The following is an 18,942-nucleotide window of genomic DNA, read 5'->3' as shown; positions in this document are numbered from 1 at the left end:
ATTTTGATAGGGACTATGCTGAATTAATAGATAAATTTATAGAGTTGCTATCTCACCCCCAAAATTACATTTTCCAATCCACGGACATACTTCTCTGTTTATTTAGTATTTCATAATTTCTTTCGGCAATGTTTCATAGAATTTGATGTTTAACTCTTTCATTCTTTTAATGCTATTGTGATTGAAATCATTTCAGTTGCATTTTGTTCATTGTTAGTATATAGAAATAAATTTTTAAATTGATACTGTGCTCTGAGACATTGATGGCCTTGTGAATTCTGTAAAAATTTTTGTATACAAAATCATATTGTCTGTCAATAAAAGTTTTTTTTTTAATTTCTCCTTTAACAGACAAAATGCTTTTTAATTCATTTTCTTGCTTCATTACATTGCTAGAACATCCAGCATTAAGTTGAAGAGAAGTGGTGATAGTGGTCATCCTTGCTTTGTTCCTGATCTTAGGGAGTGAGCATTTTGTCCTTCAATATTAAATATAATGCTGGCTGTAGGGTTTTTGCTGTTGTTGTTGAGGAAATTCCTTTTATTCCTAGTTTGTCAGTAGTCTTTACCATGAATAAGTGTTGGTATTTCTCAAATGCTTTCATGGTGTGTATTGAGATGGTGGGTTTTTGTCTTTTATTATATTAATATAGTGTATTGCATTAATTAATTTTCAACTATTTCCAATTTATTTTGGGGTAAAGAACAAAATTCTCCAGGTGGCCTTCAGAGCTCTGCCTGAGCTGATCACCCCAGGCTTGTCCATTCATACATGCTTCCTCTTGCCTCATTTTTCTCTGTACTTTCAATAGTCCATGAATGTCTTTATACTTACTCCTATAGGGTGTTTTTAAATGCTCTTCTTTTTGTCCAGAAAGTACCTGCCATTGCCCCACCACATCTTTTGCTTAGCTTACATTTGTCCTAGAGATCTTTTCTTAGTCATTTCTAATTGAGGAAAGGAGTTTCTCTGTTATAAGCTCCCAATTCTCCATATTGCTTTATCATAGCCTTTGCCTCAACTCATAAAATTGCAATTATACAATTTGGGAATAACTAATTGAAGCAAAGACTTGGTCTGTTATTACTCCATGTTTTATCCCCAGTATCTAGCAAAGGACCTAGAACATGTTGGGCATTTAATAAATACTGTTGAATGTAAGAGTCATGAATCAAAATGAGAAAGGGTCTTTTAGGAGTGTTTTGAGGTATGTGTTAAGTTTAGATGTATCTGATATTATGGCATATTCTGGAACCTTCAAGTGGTTTGACATGGCTGAGCCATTAAATTTATGCTGGACAGTTACCAGAAATGAAGCTGTAGTTATAGACAGGTATGTCATGGTGAGCTTACTATGTCATAGTAAATAATTTTATTTTATCCTGGTTATTTCCAGTTATTTAACATTGAATATTTCTGTCATTACTATTTTTTCTCCCTCAGATCTCACACAGTTATTTAGCAGTCTCTCAAACTTATTCTTTCCTTTACCTTGCCATTCTATCACTAATGTTTATATTTGCCTTATTATAATACTCTTCTGTCACTCCAAAATTCATTTTCTTTATTTTAAATCCATTTACATACCAATCCCTGTGACATATGTAAAAACAGAGAAAAAAGGGTAAAAACACTTTGAGGACAACTAAGAACTTAGCAAAGCTGAATTTAAGGGTAAGTTGGATGCAATGGAAGGTGTGAGGCTTGACAGAAATACAGGTCCCCAAACTTGACCTTGTCCTGCTAAGAAGTTCTTATGCATCCTATAAACAATGGGGCGGGAAGTGGGGGAATTTGACAAATTTTAGGCAGAAGAGTTGGAGTACAGATATTTAACTTTTAGGAAAAGGAATATGACATCACTATAAAGTATCAATTTAAAAAATTATGCAAATAATAGGCAGAGAAGCCAGAAGGGAAATTTTGCATTCTGAGTTTGTTAGTTATATAAATACCTATAGTTAGGGTGAGAGTAAACGGAGGTAAGGATGTTGAAAGCAAGCCAAGTTAATCTTCATCCTTACTGTTGGGTGTGTTAGAAAGAATAGCTGAAGCAGGTCACTTTTACTTTTTAGCTTTCTGCTCATAGGATGTATTCTGTGGAGAGAACCACCATAATCAATTTTGTTTCTCATTTTTTTCTACAAGTTTATATGCTGTTGTCCTTATGATAACAAAAGTACCTAACTATTGGCAAAAGCTGAGTATTCTAATAAAAAAATAACAAAATACAAATTTTAATGTTCTAGGCACTATGCTAAATATTCATCTATATCATTCTCAAAGGAAAAGTATGAAGTAGGTACTACTATTATCAGCCCATTTTACAGATGAGGAAAAGGATTTAAGTGGTGATATTATTTGCCCAAGGTCAACCATTTAGTGTGTACAGCCATGACTCTGAGCTCAGGTCTGTCTGTCATGCTCTTAGCCACTGCATTTTACAGCCTGTGCTCTGTACTAGCATCTAAAGAAGGTTTTGGAATAATTTATTTTCTCTTCGCAATACTTAATCTTGAAAAATACATAAACTAATTCTATATATTTTTTTGGTAGTTTGAAAAATAATTACTCGTTAACTTCATCTAGTAATAAAAATGACATTATCTAATGTAGAATTGTTTTTCATTCAGTGGATCTAATGTTTAAACATTCATAAAGATCTTTTAACATTTTGTTAAGCTAAATATATCTGATCACACTAGGAAATGCAACCCTTGTGTAAGTAAATCATGTATGCTTATCATTCTTTTCTGCATTTCTCACAGATGGTATCACATTATATGTCAAATTAACCTCATGATTGTGTTTTTATTTTTAATTATGTACATAAACTATATCTGAGAAATATAGTTCTTTTTTGTCATTTTTTATTTTTTCCTTCTCATTCATAATACCTGGAATACATAGAAGATCATGTTTAATATAAAAATTCTAAGTTTAGCACAAAAAAGCAAAATATTTATGAAATACATCGCAGTAATATTCTTTATAAGCATTGCTCCATTTTAGGTTTCAAAAAAAGGGTTTTAGATGGTGTCTCTAAGCACAGTAATTTGATTCGAAAGCCAATAAACATGGTCCCTGATTTCTAAAAAGTATATGCAAGTAGATGCTGATATGTTTATTAATACCAATGATTCATTCTAAGGAGAAACAAAAAGCAGATATTTAATGGTTTTGTAGTTTTTCTATTAGAGAAATGAGATCAGTCTAATCCAGTATATAGTATGAGACCTATGCTAGCTTTTATATAATTATGAAATACTACTTTATGTATTCCCAGAAGAAATCTTTGTGTTCCTAAAATAGTAAGTTCATAAGACAACTGAGATACTGTTTTTAGTCCTTTAAGTATATTTCATTCAATCTGTCTTGCCATCATCTAAGACACTTTATGACAGTTCTTTTTCAATGAGGAACTGCTGATTATGTTTTTTGTTTCTTTTTTCTTCTTTTTTTTTTTTTGCGGTACGCGGGCCTCTCACTGTCGTGGTCTCTCCCCTTGCGGAGCACAGGCTCCGGACGTGCAGGCTCAGCGGCCATGGCTCACGGGCCCAGCCGCTCCGCAGTATGTGGGATCTTCCCAGACCGGGGCGCGAACCCATGTCCTCTGCATCGGCAGGCGGACTCTCAACCACTGCGCCACCAGGGAAACCCTGATTATGTTTTAATGTATTTAACTGTCCACATTCAAAAAATAAGAAAGCTCTTCCACTGACATTACATTTACCTCAAGTTACAGCTTTAATCTAACCTATCTTTCTAAAGTTCTCAACTGAGTTGTGTGTTACGACTACCACCATTTTTTGCTCTAAAGTGAATACATTGTTCAGAACCATTTCAATCAAATTTCCAATCCCTGCTTTCTTTCAAAAGTAGAATAACAGTGACTCCACAGTGCTAAATCCAAAAGGTATGACTCAGTTCTTAGGCCATATTTGAGATCTAATCAGCAGTCAATACTTCTGACTATTGTCTCTTTGATTGAATTACTGTCTCTCCTTGAAATCAAACATAATGTCCTGCTTTTCCTTTACTGTGGGTCTGTCTGCCCAAATAATTCTGTCCTTTATTCTCCTCTACCTAATACTTAAATTATGAAGTTCTTAAGACTCTAAACTCCCTCAATGATCTCATTCACTCTCACATCTTCAATTACCATTTATAATTCTTTAAACTGTATCTCTAGTCCAGATCTGCTGCCTTAGCTGCATCTTTAGGTCCAAATAATTACTTGTCATGTGTATTTATTTGTTTTATAAAAGTATGAACCTTAAAATTTCAAACATAACACTTTGTTGAGTTGTAAGAGTTCTTTAGTTTTTTTATATTAGGCTTTTTGAGATATGTGCTTTGAAAATATGTTCTCCCATTCTATGGGTAGTTTTTAAACTTTTTATAGTGTCTTTAGGTGTACAAAATTTTAATTTTGATAAAGTCCAATTTATCTATTTTTTATTCATTACTCATTCTTTTGGAATCATATCTAGGAAACCGATACCAAATCAAAGACTATGAAAAATATCCATATGTTTTCATCTAAGAGTTTTATAGACTTAGCCCTCATAATTAGATCTTTGATTTATTTTGAGTTAATTTTTATAAATAGTGTGAGGTGAGGGGTCAAATTTATTCTTTTGCTTGTGGACATCTATTTGTCCAAGCATTATTTGTTGAAGATGATATTCTTTCCCTATTGAATAGCCTTGGTACCTTTGTTAAAAATTAATAGACCATAGATGTATAGTTTATTTCTGGAATCTCAATTTTATTCCACTAATCTGTAGGTTCATACGTTTGATGGCAATACAGAGTTTTGATCATGATAGTTTGTAGTAAGTTTTAAAATAGATATATAGCAAAATAGGCCATTGGGGTTTTGATAGGAGTTTCATTGAACCTTTGTATTGTTTGGGGGGAGTATTGATGTCTTAACAATTTTAAGTCATCCAGTCCATGAACACATGATGTCTTACCATTTACTTAGGCCATTTAAAATTTCTTTCTGCAATTGTTTGTGGCATCAGTATAAAAGTCCTACCTACCCTTCCTTAGTTGAACATATTCTTAAGTATTTTTTTTTGATGCTATTGTAAACGGAATCGTGTCTTAATATCCTTTATAAATCTCATTTTATTAAAACTTCATGTTTCTAGAGCAGTTTTAGGTTCACATCAAAATTGAGAAGATACAGAGATTTCCCATACTTGTCACCCTCACATGTGCATAGCCTCTACAGTTATCAGCATCCTCCACCAGAGGCAGGACATTTGCTTCAGCTGATGAATCTACACTGACACATCATGGTCAACCAAAGTCCATAGCTTTCATTAGATTTCACTTCTGGTGTTGTACATTCTATGGGTCTGGACAAATGTATAATGACATGTATCCATCATTATGGCATCATATAGAATATTTTCACTTTCCTAAAAACTGTTTTTGCACTGCATATTAATCCCTGTCCCTTTCTCCAACCCCTAACAACCACTGATATTTTTAGTATCTCAGTAGCTTTGCCTTTCCCCACATGTCATCTAGTTGGAATCATGCAGTATGTAGCCTTTCAGATTGGCTTCTTACACTGAGTAATATGCATTTACATTTCCTTAATGTCTTTTCATGTCTTGGTAGCACATTACTTTTTAGTGTTGATTAGTATCCCATTGTCTAGGTGTACTAGTTTACCCATTCACCTACTGAAGGACAACTTGGTTGCTTCCAAGTTTGACAATGATGAATAGAACTGCTATAAGCATCCATGAGCAGATTATGGTGTGGACATTTTCAACCCCTTTGGGTAAATACCAAGGAGTGCTATTGCTGGATCATAGGGCAAGAGTGCACTTAGTTTTGTAAGAAATTGCAAAACTGTCTTACAAAATAGCTGTACCATCTCGCATTCCCACCAGCAAGAATGACAATTCCTGGTGTTTCACAGCTTGCCAGCATTCAGTGGTGTCAAGTGTTTTGGATTTTGGCCATCCTAATAGCTGTGCAGTGGTACCTCATTGTTGCTTTCATTTGCATTTCCCTAATGACATGTAATGTGGAAAATCATCTTTTCATATTTGCCGTCTGTATATTTTCTTTCACTGGGTGTCTCTTTTTTGGCCTATTTTTAATTTTTTTTCTTTTTGTTGAGTTTTAAGTATTCTTTATGTTTTTTTAAATTTATTTTGGCTGCACCAGGTCTTAGTTGCAGCACAGGGGATCTTTGTTGCAGCATGTGGGATCTTTTTTTTTTTTTTTTTTTTAGTTGTGGCATGCAGGCTTCTTAGCTGCAGTATGTGGGCTTCTTAGTTGCAGCATGCATGTGGGATTTAGGTCCCTGGCCAGGGATTGAACCTGGGCCCCCTGTATTGGGAGTGTGGAGTCTTACCCACTGGAGCACCAGGGATGTCCCTCTTTATGTATTTTTGATAATGGTCCTTTATCAGATGTGTCTTTTGCAAATATTTTATTCTAGTCTGTGGTTTATCTTCTTGTTCCCTTAAAATTGTCTTTCACAGAGTAGATATTTTTAATTTTAATAAAGCCCAGCTTATCACTTACTTCTTATATGGATTGTGCCTTTGTTGTGGTATCTAAAAACTCATTGCCATACCCAAAGTCATTTACATCTTCTATGTTATCTTCTGGGAGTTTTATAGTTTTGTGCTTTACATTTAGGTCTGTGATCCATTTTAAGTTATTTTTGTGAAGGGTATAAAGTCTGTTTCTAGATGATTTGTTTGAGTGTGGCTATCCAGTTGTTGCAGCACCATCTGTTGAAGAGACCATCTTTGTTCCATGGTATTGCCTTTACTCCTTTGTCCAAGATCAGTTGACTATATTTATGAGGGTCTGTTTCTTGGCTCTCTGTTCTGTTCCATCGATCTATTTGTCTATTTTTTAACCAATTCCACAATGTCTTGATTACTGTAGCTTTATAGTAAATCTGAATGTTGGGTAGTGTCAGTCCTCAAATTTTGTTCTTTAATATTATGTTTGCCTACTCTCATTCTTTTGCCTCTTCATATAAACTTTAGAATCAGTTTGTCAATATCTACAAAATAACTTGAGGTTTTTATTGAGATTGCATTAAGTGCATAAATCAAATTGGGAAGAAGTGACATCTTGGCAATGTACACATATTTTTTGTATTGAGTTATAGTTACTGTACAATTGACAACATTGAATTTTCCTATTCATGAACATGGAAAATCTCTCCATCAATTTATCTGCTTTCATCCATCAAAATTTTTTAGTTTTCTTTGTTTAGATCTTACACATATTTTGTTAGATTTCTAATAGAATACTTTATTTTGGGGACAGCTAAGGTAAATGTCATTGTGTTCTAATTTCATATGCCACTCAGTCATTGCTAGTATACAGGAAAGTGATTGGCTTTTAGGTTAACTTTGTATCCTGTAACCTTGCTATGATTACTTCTTAGTTCTAGGAGGGTTTTTGTTTGTTTCTTTGTTTGTATTTTGTTTTTTGTCAATACTGTCAGATTTTCTACCTAGAGAATCACATCATCTGAGAACAAAGACAGTTTTATTTATTCCTTCCCAGTTTGTATACCCTTTATTTCCTTTTCTTGTCTTATTATGTTATCTAGGACTTCCAATATGATATCGAAAAGCACTGGTGAGAAGGGATATATTTGTGTTGAACCTGAGCTTAGCTGGAAAGCTTTGAGTTTCTTAGTGTTAAACATGATGTTAACTCTAGGATTTTGTAGATACTATTTTTTTAAATTAAGTTAAGGAGGTTTCCTTATATTCCTGGATTGCGAAGAGTTTTCACCTGAATATGATATGGATTTTGTCAAATGGCTTTTCTGTATCTATTAATATGATCATGTGATTTTTTTTTTTCCTTTTTAGCCTGTTGATGTGGCAGATTACCTTAATTAATTTTTGAGTGTTGGACCAGAATTGCATACCAGGCTTAGATCCCACTTGGTCATAGTGTATAATTCTTTTTTTAAATGGTAGAACTTAATTTGCGAATATTTTGTTAAAGATTTTTGCATCTATGTTTATGAGAGATATTGGTCTGGAATTTTCTTTTCTTGTAACATCTTTGATTCTGATATTAGGATAATGCTGGCCTCATATAATGAATTTAGAAGTATTCCTCCTGTGTCTATCCTCTAAAAAAGATTGTAGGGAATTAATATAATTTTTCCTTAAATGTTTGGTAGAATTCAACATTGAATTCACCATTGAACCCATGTAGACCTGATACTTTGTGTTTTAGAAAGTTATTAATTATTGGTTAAATTTCTGCAATTGATATAGTCCTATTCAAATTGTTAATTTCTTCTTCTGTGACCTTTGAACATTGTGTCTTCTAAGGAACTGATACATTTCATCTAGGTTATAAAATTTGTGAGCATGGAGTTTTTCACAGTTCTTTATCATTCTTTTAATTTCAATGGTATCTGTAGTTATGTCCCCTCTTTCATTCCTGATATTAGTAATTTGTGTCATTTCTTTTTTTTCTTAGTTAGCCTGGCTGGAGGCTCATTAATTTTATTAATTTTTTTCAAAGAGCCAGCCTTTGGTTTCATTGATTTTCTCAATTGATTTCATGATTTCATTGCTCTGATTTTTGCTCAATTTTTTTTCTTTTCTTCTACTTACTTTGATTTTAATTTGTTCTTCTTTTTCTAGTTTCTTAAGTTGAAAACTTATATTATTGATTTAGTATTTCTTCTTTTCTAATACATGCCTTAAATTGTATAAATTATCCTTGAAGCACTGCTTTTGCTGCATTGTATAAATTTTTACAAGGTGCATTTTTATTTTCATTTAGTTCAAAATAATTTTAAATTTGTCTTGTGATTTCTTCTTTGACCTGACCTATGTGCTATTTAGGAGTTTTTGGTTTGTTTTTTAATTTCCACATACTTAGTGATTTTCCAGTTATCTTTCTGTTATTGATTCCTGGTTTAATTCCATTTTGGTCTGAAAGCAGACACTGTATGATTTCTATGCTTTTAAATTTGTTAAGGTGTTTTTTAAAGGCCCAGAATATGGCCTATATTGGTGAATGTTCTAAGTGAGTTTGAAGAGAATGAATATTCTGCTACTGTCAGAAGTAGCAGTTCATAGGTGTCAATTAAATCCAGCAGAATGATGATGTTGTTGAGTCCTACTGTGTTCTTACTGATTTTCCACTTTTTGGATCTGTTCACTTAATTTCCTTTTCAAATTGTTTGTTGCTAATGTAGAGAAACATACTTGCCTTTTGTGTGTTTTTATGTCCTGCAAATATGAATAATTTTTATAAGCTTTATTATTTTTTTGTGTATGGATTCTTTAGGAATAAAATATGAATAGACAAAGTTTTACTTATTCCTTTCCAATTTGTATTGATTTTATTTATTATTTTGTCTAATTCCTCTGACTGAGACTTCAAATAAAATGTTTAATAGAAGTGGCAAAAGGTGTCATGTCTTGCTACTTAAATTAGGGTGAAAACGTCCCATCTTAACCATTGAGTGTGATGTTAGCTGTGTTTTTTTTAAGCCCTTAATCAGGATGACATAGTTCCAATTGAACTTTTTTAAAAATTGGGAAAAAATTTAAAATGGTGTCAAATGTGTTCTGAGTCCCTGTAGATAATCATGTGAGTTTTATCTATTACTCTATTTATGTGGTATATGCCATTGATTTTCATGTGTTGAAACATCCATGCATTTTTGAGTAAATCTAATTTGGTTATGGTTTCTAAATATTTTAATATGCAGCTGGATTTGTTTTAATAGTATTTTGTTTAACAGTATTTTGCATCTATACACATAAGGTATATGGATGTGTAGTTTTCTTTTCTTGGAATATAATTGTCTGGCTCTGATATTAGGGTAATTCCAGTATCACAGAAGGATTTAGGAAGTGTACCCTCCCTTCGAGAAAATGTTTGGGAAAAATTGGCATTAATTCTTCTTTAAATGTTTGCTAGAATTCATCAGTTCTTGTCCTGGGATTTTCTTTGTTGAAGTGTTTTTATTACTGATTGACTCACTATACTTGTTTTTGGTCTCTTTATAGTTTTTATTTCTTTTTATTCAAAGCTTTGGTACTTTGCATGTCCATTTCATATAGGTTATCAATTTTGTTGGTGTACAATTTTTCAAAATACTCCCTTATGATTCTTTTTTTGTGTGAATGTTTGGTAACAATGTACCCACTTTATTTTATATTTTTAGTAATTTGAGTCTTCTCTGTTATTTTTCTTGGTCAATTTAGATGAAGATCAATTTAAATTCATCTTCTTTTTTGGTTTTATTGATATTCTCTATTGTTTTTCTATTCTCTTTTCCATTTGGTTCCATTCTTATCCTGATATTTCACAGTTGACCCTTGAGTAACACTGTCTTGAACTGCATGGGTCCACTTATATGTGGGTTTCTTTCCCTAAATACATAGTACAATACTACATGATCCATAGTTGATTAAATCTGCAGATGCAGAGGGCCAACTATAAAATTAGATGCAGAATTTGGACTGTGCCGAATCAGTGTCTGCAACCCTCATGTTGTTTGGGGGCAACTGTACTTCCTTCTTCTAGCTATGAAGGAAGAAGTTATAGTCTGCTTTTCATTTTCTAGTTCCTTAATATGTAAAGTATGTTACTGATTTGACATTGTTCTTTATTTTAAATTTCGGCATATGTAGCTATAAATTTCCCTCTGATCATGGTTTTCACTGTAACCTGTATTAGGAATGGATTGACTCTTTTTAAATTTATAATGTCCTTCTTTGACTCTTGTAACAATAGCCTAAATTCTATTGTACATTATATTAACATAGTCACTTCAGCTTCCTTTTGGTCACTATTTTCATGGAATACCTTTCCCCACCCCTTCACCATGAGAGTATTTGTGTCTTCAGATCAAAAATGAGTCTCTTGAAGACCATATGTAGATGGATCATATAATTTTTCCATTCTGCCAGTCTCTGTATTTTAACTGGAGATTTTAATCCATTTACATTTAAAGTAATTACAAATAAGAAATAATTTTCTTCTGCCATTTTTTTAGTTGCTTTCTGTATGTTGCATATCCTTTTAGTTCCTCATTTCTTTCATTACTGACTCTGTGTTCAATTGATATTTGATAGTGTACTCTTTTGATTCCCTTATCACGTCCTTTTCTGTACATCTTAAATTTGTTTTCTTAGTGATTATCTTGCAGGTTACAATTAACCTCATAAACTTAAACAACAATCCATTTTTTATTAGTACTAACTTAACTTCAATAGCATACCAAAACTCTACTCCTTTACATCTTTATCCCTCTCCCTTTATGTTGTTATTGTCACAAATGACAATATGCCCATTAACATAGAATTATTCTTCTATACATTTGTCTTTTATATCATGTATGAAAATAAGAGGATATACAAACCCCAAATAAAGTAATATCAGCTTTTATAGTTACCTATGTGGCTACTTTTACTAATCCCCCTTATTCATTTGTATAATTTCGATTTACTGATTACTGTCATTTCATTTAAGCTTGAAGGACCATCTTTGGTACTTCTTGAATAGTACATATACTAAACAGTAAACAACTTCATTTTGTGTTTATCTAAGGATATCATATTTATCTTTAATTTTTGTAGGATTGGCTTGGCTGACAACAGTGCTTGGTTGACAGTGTTTTTTGTTTCAGCACTTACAATATGTCATCCCACTGCCTTCTGCCTTCAATATTTCTCATCAGAAATTGGCTATTAATTATAGTGAGGATCTCTTGCACATGATGATTTCCTTTTCTTTTGCTACTTTCAAGATTCTCTCCTTGTTTTCTCTTTTGCCATTTTGGCTATGAAAAAACTTGGTTTTGGATATATTTGACTTTAAGTTTCTTGGGGTTCATTAGGTTTATTGAATGTATAAATTCATGCTTTCATCAAAGTTGAGAAATTTCAATCCTTATATCTTCAAATATTCTTTCTGCCCATTTCTCTCTCTCCTTTTTTTCTGGCACTCCTATTGTGCATATATTGTTCCACTAGATGGCATACCACAGATCACTTAATCTTTGTTTATTTTTCTTCATTCCTTTTAAATTTCTGTTCCTCAGTTGGAATGGTTCACTTTTTTTATCTTCCAGTTCATAGATTATGTCTTTTAACTGCTCAATCTTCCATTGACCTCTTCAGAGAATTTTGAACTTTTCAGCTCCAGAATTTCCTTTTAGTTCTTCTTAATAATTTCTGTCTCTTTATTGATATTCTGTTTAAGTCATTATTCTCTTAGTTTTCTTTAGTTCTTTTATCACAGTTTCCTTTTGAGCATATTTAAGACAGTTGATTTAAAGTCATTTTATAGTATAAATATCTATGTTCCTTCAGTGTCAGTTTCTGTTTCTCTTTTCCTGTGAAAAGCCCATAGTTTCTTGCATACCTCATAATTTTTTTTGAAATTGGATATTTTTGGATAGCATTATGTGGTATCTCTGGAAATCAGAATCTCCCTACACCCCAGGTATTATTGCTTGTTCTCAGTTGTAGTTGCTTTAGTTTTCTAAACTATTTTTGTCAAGACTATATTATTTGTTTTGTGGCCTAAGAAATTTTGATTAACTAAGGTGGTCGTCACAGTTTTAATGCATGTTTAACAGATTTTCTTAAACTTCTAGACCCAGGAGAAAAATAAGAAAGCAAATATTTTCTTTGCCAGTTGGTTCTGTTTGAGGATACTCCTCCGGTGCTTAGTTAGGTCATTTACAACTCAGCCTCAGCCTTTTTACTTTCTGCTTGTGCTGAAACTAAATTTCAGTTGAAAGGTTATGATTTTTCAGGTCTTTGCTGAGCATACATTCTACTCTTTGCACGTGTGTGGCTTTCCAAATATCCTTGTGTATCCAGGAGCTTTTCAGAGATCTTATTCCACAAAGTATCTTACTCATCAGCTTTGCCTCCAAGGCTTTCAGCATGCCTATTGTCTGTACCAACTTTTATCCTTTGCCCAGAGGCTTGCTCATTTGCCTTTCAGTTGTTATGAGAAACTTTCTCCCTAAAGTTGCTTCTCCACCCTGAAAGAGTTCCCAGTTAGGCAAAACAAAGTCAAGCTCCTTGTGACTCCCTCAGTCCTTCAGGGGATCCCCCAGGCAGACCAAAACAAGCAAACACAATTACTTTTGCATAAGTTTGCTCTGCTCTCTCTAGAACCAAGAATTCACCTAGAAATTCAGACCACTGTCTTCAAGACTACTACCGCACCCAGGAGGGGTGTGTGACAAGGGTAAATTAAAACTACACAAGCTACCCACCTGGGTTTCAATGGTTTTTCTTCACTACCACCACCACATTAAACTAAGCCACTATTACCTCTTCCCGTAAGTCAGCCATATTCTCTTTATAGGTCATCTCACATGCACATATGGCTCTGGTCAATGAATCCTCCATCAGAAGAGTCTACAAACCCAAAACTACAAATTTGAGTATTTATATTTTGTGCTTAGAACATGTTAGAGTTTCACATAAGCCCTTAGGCTAAAAACTAAAATCAGTCCAAGAGATTACAGGACTCTTCATGGTTGAGTTCCTGTCTCTTTCAACTTGTTAAATCACTTCTTTAGGTCTATATTCCGGGTGCACTGGTCTCATTTCACTTTCTTGAATCAGTCTTACATCTCCTCCCTACATCCTCTCCCTCTCAGTGGTCTCTTTGTACTGTTTGTTTCCTTGCCTCTTGGCTTGTTAGATCTCTCTTCTACTCACTATTCAACTAATTACTTTCTTAGCTTCAGGTCTACTCAATGTTTATTTTGCTAGGAATGACTACTGTTACACTCTATATCCTTTATATGCAAAGCATTGTCATTGGATTGGCAACATTTGCATTACTGGTAAGCTTGATAGAAATGCAAATTTTTGCACAGCAACCTAGAAGTGCTGAATCCTAAACTCTGAGATTGTGGGGGTGTGCGGCTGAGGCACAAAAATCAATGCTTTAGCAAGCTCTCTGGATGACTAGTAGATATGATCAAATTTCAGAATCACTGCTCTAGTGTAGTTTTATAACTTCCATAGCTTCTTGTATTTTCTCTTTTAAAATAGTTCTCACTTTTTTTTTCTTCAAGTTTTTTCTACCCCATTCCTTTGAAAGTTCCGTAAGAACATGACTATAAACATTTTTTTAATCACAACATAAGTAGGAACTGAAATATATTTGTTGAAGGAATAAATAGTTAATTCAATAGTCGATTTTAGAACCATGTATTGCAAAGAATGGATTGCTTGCTGATGACCTCTGAGGTTTCTCCCTAGGATCTGGAATCCAGATCATTATTTCTCATGTTGTTAGTGTGCATAGAAATTGCCTAGAGTATCTTGTTAAAATACACATTCTAACTGAAGAGATTTAATTGTAAGACCTGAGATTCTGCATTTTAACAAGGTTCTTGGTGATAACAACTGCTATATCTTAGAATACAATTTAAACAGTAAGAATAGCATATTCCTGGAGTTTTTGGTGCACCTAGTCTTTGACTTGATGCACCCAATACACTTTCATTCTTGCTGACTTGTGGGTTTTTTTTTGTTTTTTTTTTTAACATCTTTATTGGGGTATAATTGCTTTACAATGGTGTGTTAGTTTCTGCCTTATAACAAAGTGAATCAGTTATACATATACATATGTTCCCATATCTCTTCCCTCTTGCGTCTCTGTCCCACCCTCCCTATCCCACCCCTCCAGGCGGTCTACCCCACCCCTCCAGGCCGTCACAAAGCACCGAGCTGATGTCCCTGCGCAATGCGGCTGCTTCCCACTAGCTATCTACCTTACGTTTGTTAGTGTGTATATGTCCATGCCTCTCTCTCGCTTTGTCACAGCTCACCTTTCCACCTCCCCATATCCTCAAGTCCGTTCTCTAGTAGGTCTGTGGCTTTATTCCTGTCTTACCCCTAGGTTCTTCATGACATTTTTTTTTCTTAAATTCCATATATATGTGTTAGCATTCGATATTTGTCTTTCTCTTTCTGACTTACTTCACTCTGTATGACAGACTCTGGGTCTATCCACCTCATTACAAATAGCTCAATTTCATTTCTTTTTATGGCTGAGTAATATTCCATTGTATATGTGTGCCACATCTTCTGTACTGACTTGTGTTTTAAAAAAACCACGATGTTTCTTCCTGTGATTGATGTGAAGATTTTTTTTAGAAGTATACCTGTAAGTGACGTATTCACCGTGTATATTATATGAGTCAGGGATCTTTGGTTTTCTGTGGATGAAAAAATAGATAGATTTACCCACTGTTTCCTAATAGCCTCACATGCATTAAACTATTCTCCTCTTTTCTTTTTTAGTGCAGTAAAAGCTCATCTTTTGAAACAATCTGTTGACATTAAGCAACAGTATAACAACAGTATTAAATAATAGTATAAGAAGAACAGAGTACCATTCTGACTTGTCAAGAGTGGTACTTGTCAGAATAGCAGACTTGATATTTGTCAATCAAAATATTGAAACAAACCTCTTGGAAAAGAAGTCCAGATTCACTTTACTTGACTTGTTTCTGAAGGGCAAGTACATTTTGAGAGGAGTCTGGGTAATCAAGCAAGGAGAGCTTTAAGCCAGAATTGACATGCAAGGGTCACCAAAGCCCAGTGGTAAAGCTTCTGCAAAGTTATCTTAAAATATACATTTAAATAATAAAAAAGGTGAAAACCACCTTAGGAAAGAATTAAATAATGAAAAGTCAAGGAGACAGGGCCAGAGACCTTGTTTTTAACCATTTTATTAGCTGAGGGTAATTGGGTAAATCCCTTAATCACTCTAGGCCTTGTTATTGAAGTGAGATTGATAATTCCTGCTCATCTTACATGATGGTTTTATGAATCAAATCAGGTAATATATAATAAAATCCTTTGCAGTACTCCATGCAAACGTGAATGATTAGGATTAATTCACATACCAATTCTTAAATATGCAGCTCCTAATCTGTACTAAGTGCAGCACCATTATCGTGGTCATCACCATCATATGGGATCTTTACCAGTTGACATGCCAAAACAATCTCTTGGAGAAATACGTACTTGACTGTCTGTGACCACTAGACCTGGGCTAACATTCTGGCGTGACTTCAAAGAAGGACTAAGAAAAGAAAACACTTTAAAAATTGAGTAAATTACAAAATGTGAGCCAGAACATATCTGACTTTTAAACACCTTTTCTGACCTTAGATTTTGGGGAAGCTTATGAGGATTTCATGGGTTATTTTAGAAGTAGACTTAGACTCTGGGTAACTTTTATAATTTAATATAGTGATATTCTAAATTTGTACCTGGAAAGCATCTCTCATTCCTCCCCCTTCCCCTTAAGTTACATGTAAGAGGTCTAGCATTGCCACCAAATTGTTTTGCAAAGTGAATTATTATATCAAGCCTCATTTTGTGCCTATGCTAGAAGAATACTGGTAAGAATGGTTTAGTCTGGAAACAAACTCATTCGTATGACAACGTAAGAATCTCCACCCCCCGCCCACCCCACCATAAAAAAAAAAAGAATGAGTAAAATTGAGGGAAAGTGAACATTTAGAAAAGATGGGTAATTGTGACAATAACATTGTCTCTACCTCCAGCATCATTGAACTCACAATAGAATAATAGATTGAGAAGGTGACAGTGAAAGGACAAATAAAAGCTAAGTGAATGCTGCTTTACAACACTCCTGGGACACTGAGAGTACTGGGGTTACTGGAAAAGGCAGTGGCAAATACGGTGCTGGGATTGGCAATGATGGATGCAGCAGTTATGGTGGTAGTTGGCACTGGCAAGCATACCAGCTGTGATGCCTCATTGTCTTCAATGTTAGGCACTGGAACCAGAGGTTAACGCTCCTGATCATTGCTACTGAAGTATCAGCGGTGCTCTTGGTAGCAACTCTGGTCACACAGCTCCCCCTTTTGGATGTAGTGTTGATTAGAGACACCCTTGAAGCAGCAGAGAAAGAAAATAGACACCAGCTGGTATCCAAGACAATTAGTTAATCCTTAGACTACACGTGAAGCATGCTTTGGTGATTTCTAGGACAATTTAGGGGAAACATGTAGCAGAACAGATTTTGGTTAGAGATGTTGGGAGAGTGTCAGCGAAATGCTATTTTATTTTTCAGTTGTGATCTGAGAATCAGTGGTCACATTTATTATGATTTGGGTAAGCAAAAACATAACAAAAGCAGTATTTCATTCTAACACAAACAACACACATTTAAAACTTACTACAATAATATTTATTCTTTCTGGGAATAAGATTACTAGCTACCATATATTGAGAATCTGGTATATTCTAGCCAATGCACTTATATCTAATCTTTATAACCAAAGGGCTTCATTCTTTGATTACTTCAACTCTCTTGAATCAAGTCTCCCCTCTTTTCTCACATCACTCCAAATAGCAAACTGTAATACCTTTTACTTAAACAAGGACGTTAATAAAACCTTCCCTCCCCTTCCTCCTTCAATCTGATGAAGCTGTTCATGTTAAGACCATTGGTAACTTCATTCTGTCAGATCCACAAGAGACATTTTGTTTTATCTGAATGACATTCATCAACGAACATCTGACATAAATGCCTATTTACTTCTCTAAATTTTCCTCCTATCACTTCATCCTACTACATTTCCTTCTTATTTTTCTGAAAACTTGTACTAAATCTTCATTATCACTGTTCCATTTCTCTCTAACCTCTATATGGTATATTTGTTTAGATTGGGGTTTAGACCCCCTTCCTTCTTTCTCTGTGTTTTGTCCTTAGGCAAGCACTCTCCTGTACTTTGATGTTGTCAAATAACATTAACATGGATCTTTGTGTTTTTTTATGTATATGGCAGAGATCTCTCTTATCAGCTTTATTTGTATATTCAAGAACCTACTAGACGTCTTCACTTAAATGTCTTACAGCCACATAAAACTGAACTTTTAATTTTGTTTCCACCCATTTTTTCTCCTAGTCTGCCACATCTACTGTGACTAGTGCCACCAACTGATCATACCCTTTATGTCTTCCTTTCCTTCTCATACTATCCTCTTAGTCCAACCCATAAAACCTAGATTTTCAATCCTTATTCTGCCACTATTTGTTTGTGGGCATATGATTTTAGCATCTTGAATTGGAAATAATTAATTTCTCTTACATATTCCTTCATTCAAAACATATGGACAATATTTAAAATAAACATAACACTATACTAGGATTTAGTTACGTTAAGATGACTAAGCAAATAAAAGTTGCTATTTTTATAAAGTTTATGAATTTCCGATCATGAGTGTTTGAAAGACTATGTTATTGGTTTTATAAGTGCAAAAAATGTACACTAGGAAGACAGTGAATGGCTTTATGTAGAGAAGTGACGTGACCAGAATTAGACCTTATGTTTACTACTCTGGCTACTTTGCAGAGAATTGGTTTAAGAATGTATGACTGGGGCTTCCCTGGTGGCGCAGTGGTTGAGAGTCCGCCTGCCGATGCAGGGGACACGGGTTCGCGCCCCGTTCCGGGAAGATCCCACATGCCGCGGAGCGGCTGGACTCGTGAGCCAATGCCGCTGAGCCTGCGAGTCCGGAGCCTGTGCTCCGCAATGGGGGGAGGCCACAACAGTGAGAGGCCCGCGTAACGCAAAAAAAAAAAAAAAAAAAAAAAAAAAAAAAAGAATGTATGACTGGATGGACATGGAGGGAGAAGCCTGAAAAATATTAATAAACAAATTGTCAGACTGTTATAGGAGACAGCTATTGGTACTTTGGTCTAGAGTAGTCATAGAAGAAATGGAAATAAGTGGATGGATTTGATAATACATTTTGCTGATAAAATATGTATATCACTTATTGAGGAAAACGTTGCATTTCGAAAAGGTGTGGTATAATATCTGCTGGAATAATTTAATCACTTCTGTCTTTGGAATTTAGATACATTTTTATAGA

General features: G+C 34.3%; 2 long non-coding RNA genes across 4 annotated transcripts in view; one reads left to right on the top strand and one right to left on the bottom strand.

Annotated features, from left to right (window-relative positions):
* The window catches only part of LOC117312594 (uncharacterized), a 175,987-nt gene that overhangs the window by 93,889 nt on the left and 63,156 nt on the right, over positions 1-18,942 (top strand). The gene's annotated exons all lie outside the window — the stretch shown is intronic.
* The window catches only part of LOC109549823 (uncharacterized), a 114,474-nt gene continuing 110,269 nt past the window's right edge, over positions 14,738-18,942 (bottom strand). The window contains exons 6-7 of the long non-coding RNA XR_002176177.2: positions 16,803-16,985; positions 14,738-15,242 (exon numbers count right to left, since the gene is read on the bottom strand). This is a non-coding gene — a long non-coding RNA (uncharacterized lncRNA). The remainder of the gene's footprint in view (positions 15,243-16,802; positions 16,986-18,942) is intronic.

The sequence above is a fragment of the Tursiops truncatus genome, chromosome 6 (assembly GCF_011762595.2).
Source record: "Tursiops truncatus isolate mTurTru1 chromosome 6, mTurTru1.mat.Y, whole genome shotgun sequence".
NCBI classification, from domain to species: Eukaryota; Metazoa; Chordata; class Mammalia; order Artiodactyla; family Delphinidae; genus Tursiops; species Tursiops truncatus.
Note: the sequence above shows the minus strand (reverse complement) of the source record. Positions and strands in the feature narration are given on the sequence as shown.